Here is a 3,773-nt window from a genome sequence, read left to right as displayed (position 1 = left end):
TGGGGGTTGATGGGGGGATGACGGGGGCCACCGTGGGGGGTTGACGGGGGGGCAACCAGGGGGGAGTGACAGGGGCACAGCAGGCAAAGGAGTGATCATGCAGTGATTTGTTGAAAGCATGTCCAGCCCTCACAGATGAGCTAGCCTGACATATGCTATTATAAACTCTAGGTTTTTATGATACCTTTGTATTTGGAGGAGTTACTTGTGAGAATAAACTTAGCTTTTGTTGGAGGTTCTGTTCTGCACCCAGACCTAAACTCTGGTCAGCTTTGTTTGTCCTGGTTAATCCTTACTGCTTGTCCCTCCCTAACTTATTTCACAGTGAGGTGATAGGCCTTGCCCACCAGCTCTCCGAGACAAGCTGGGGTCTGGTACAGTTGGGTTTGAGGCCTATGTGCCTACTTGCACTTCTTAGTTCTTAGGCACAGACTGTCAGTATGCCCAGCACAGCCCCAAAGTGGGTGCCAAGAGCTATTTGTTTGTTTGTTGAGGCAAGGTCTCACTACGTAGCCCTGGTTTGCCTGGAACTCAACAAGATCTGTGCCTGCCTCTGCCTCTGGAGTGCTGGGATCGAAGGTGTGCACCATTAGGCCTGACTTGAATGAACGGGAACCTTGTCTCATGCCACCTAGTCAAAGGTGGACTGGGGCCTTTGTTTTCGCTGTGGTGGCATCAGGCTCGGTACCTGATGCATGGCAGGCCGTCTGCCACCGAGCTACTTCCCAGCTCTTTGACTTGGGCCTGGCATAACTTTCTGGCTTGAAGACCAACTAGCTGCTCTTCATGAGTTCTGGTTCTGGCTGATCCCATGAAGTGGGGTGGGGGGTGGGAGTGGGGAGAAAGGCTTGTCTCTTTCATCCAGGGCAGAGGACAAACCGCCTGACTCTTCAGCCTGGTGAATCTGGGCAGAGTCCGGGAATGCAGCTTGGGGCCTTTGATCTTGGGAAGACCTTTCACCTCTCTGGACCTTTGTCACCCTCAGTAATGGCTTGTTGGCTTTGAGTCTCCTTCCAGGATGAGGGTGTTTATTATATGTGGGGCTCTGAACGGGGACCCAGGTCTGTAGGGCAGATTGTGGAGAAGTGGGTCTTAATAGGAATCCTCAATGACTCCCTGAAGAACCCCTCATGATCTGAGTTGCTGGGCCTCTTGGGTATGTAAACAACATGGCTGCTGTGTTCCCAGTGTCTTGTGTGGCAGGCTTTTGGAGTACTAGTCCCCAAGGCCATTGCTGGGTAAGGGGAGGTAGCAGGTAGCATTGGTTTTTCAGAAGGAAGTCACTGCCCTCTGACAGGTGGCATCTGAGCCTCGTGAGGACAAGTGGGGAAGTTGCAAGGGTCCAACCCACTTTCTTAGAGGGGAGAAGACTTTTATTTTTTATTTTTTTAACTCAGAAATGGGGTCAAACTGAAGATATTATTATAAGAATGGGCGCCATTAATTGTCAAGTGGGCTTTGTGATTCTTTGTACCTAAGAGTGTAACAATGGTGAAATCTTCATCAGTGCAGAAAGTGAGAACCGAGAGAAGGCCAAGTGTGCTGAGGGGACTCCCTACCTTAATACTCGTGAGGGAAGGCCACACAGGGCAGCCAGGTGAGGGAAAGCCACACAGGGTAGCCAGGCGGTTGGGAGAGCCCAGCGTTTGCTTGGAGGTGCAGGGTCCTGCCTGCTGTGTCCCAGAAGCTTCAAGCTCCCCTAGTCTGCAATGCCTTGCCCGTGGATTATGTGTCAGGAGGAGGGTCCCTCCAATTTGTCCCGTAAGCCAAGAGGCACCTACTGAGTGCAGTGCGTTTGAACCCCTTGTCAGGCCATGTGGGCACAGGGGTCAGATGCACTTGGACAGTACCAGCTAGGAAAGCCTTTGGGTGGGGTGGCATTTTAGTGGCCCTGGGAGAACATGTGGAATGCTGACAAGTGACAACAGGAAGAGGCTGCTATGGAAGGAAGAGATGTAGAGGGAAAAGGGCAAGGTGAGGGATAGCTTAAGATGTTGCAAGAGACGGGTGTCCTGTAGGAACTTCTCTGGCATTAGCCTCTGGAACTGGCTGTCCTCGGGAAACATCTCTGAGCAAGGCTTCTTCATTTGCAGGCAACGTCTTTCTGGTACTTTCTCTGTGGCACGAGAGGATTTACTTAGCCCATTTTTGAGCTTGTCATGTCGGGGGGGGGGGGTTGAGGCTGCAAATGTCCCCTTGACCTTCTGAGGTCAGAGGACTGTCAGACCCACCCGTTCTCCTGTGATGGATGAAATGTGACATTCAAATCTCAACGACAGCACTGACATCAAAATAGTTACCACCCCTTTACTTCTGTCCTAAGATTACCCTGGATGGAGTCTGAGTGGGTGGGTCCCGGCACCCCTCCCAGACAAGCCCTCCTCGGGGGGTTCCAGTTCTCAGTTCTTCTCTCTCAAGGTGCCTGCAGGTCCCAAGCTCAGTGTCTTGGAATCTCTCTCTCTCTCTCTCTCTCTCTCTCTCTCTCTCTCTCTCTCTCTCTGTGACAGAATTTCTCTGTGTAGCCCTGGCTGTCCTGGGACTCACTCTGTAGACCAGGCTGGCCTTGAACTCTCAGAAAACCACCTTTATCTGCCTCCCGAGTGCTGAGATTAAAGAATTAGAGTTTCTAATGCTATGATTAAAACAAAACAAAACAATAACATGACCAAAGGAACTTTAGGAAGAAAAAGTTTATCAGTTTATGCTTTTATATCTTAGACCATCACTGAAGGAAGTCAGGACAGGAACTCAAACAGAGCAGGAACCTGGAGGCAGTAGCTGATGCAGAGGCCATGGCGGGGTGTTGCTTTCTGCCTGCTCCCTATGACTTACTCAGCCTGCTCTCTTATAGAACTCAGGACCATCAGTACAGGATGGCACCACCCACAATGGGCTATGCCCTTCCACATCAATCACTAAATTAACAAATGCCCTACAACTAGATATTGTGGAGGCATTTTCTCAGTTGAGGTTCCCTCCTCTCAGATGACTAGCCTGTGTCAAGTTGACCGAAAACTAGCCAGCTCACTCAGTAAGACTAAGCCGTGGCCCCTTGAGCCCCGCAAAATTTCATCATCTATCAAGGGAGCTCTGGTCCAGCCTGTGCGTACTGACTGCTGCCTGCCTCCTCCCCTGCTTCTTCATTAGTCCAGAAGCTCTGGGGTGGGGTGATTGGAGTTGGGGATGGTGGTTTAAGCTGGAGCTTCAGGTTAACGCTGCCGGGTGAATCTAGGCATGGTCTGAGTCCGGTGTCCCAAATCTGAGGAATACTCATGAAATCCTTCAACACCTCGGGCCCCTCCCTAAGGCGGGAACTGGGAAACCCTGTACCCGTGGGAATTGGCCTTGCCGGGGTCCAAGGGTTTCAGCGCCCATCCAGACATCCAGTCACTGCCTACTCTGGTCTAGATGGCCAGAGTGCTGCTACCAGGCGCTGGCTGCCTAAAGGGCCTGCTCTCCCGGCCTTAGTTTCCTGCTGTGCAACCGCTCCTGTCAGTCCCGGACGGGGCGGGGTGTGGATTCCTCCCGGAGGTTGGGGGTGTGGCCTGGTTGTGAAGGAAGGCTGGGAGATGAGGGGCAGCTGGTGGCTCGAGACCCCCAGGTCCCCGCCCCTCCGGAGCCGGGTCCCCCTCACCTCCCGCCCTCTCGGCACCGGGGGGGCGGGGTAGGGGGCTCGGGCATCCTCGGCCACGGTCGGAGACTCTCGGCTCGGCGTCGCCAAGGCAACGGCGGCTTAGGGGCGGGGGCGACGTGGCGGGCTGGGCCGGCCGGCG

At 53.4% G+C, this 3,773-nt stretch overlaps 1 protein-coding gene across 8 annotated transcripts in view; it reads left to right on the top strand.

The window, feature by feature from the left end:
- The window catches only part of Dab2ip (DAB2 interacting protein), a 173,154-nt gene that overhangs the window by 99,882 nt on the left and 69,499 nt on the right, over window positions 1-3,773 (top strand). The window lies entirely within an intron of this gene.

The sequence above is a fragment of the Microtus ochrogaster genome, chromosome 4, assembly GCF_000317375.1.
Source record: "Microtus ochrogaster isolate Prairie Vole_2 chromosome 4, MicOch1.0, whole genome shotgun sequence".
Lineage (NCBI taxonomy): Eukaryota > Metazoa > Chordata > Mammalia > Rodentia > Cricetidae > Microtus > Microtus ochrogaster.
Note: the sequence above shows the minus strand (reverse complement) of the source record. Positions and strands in the feature narration are given on the sequence as shown.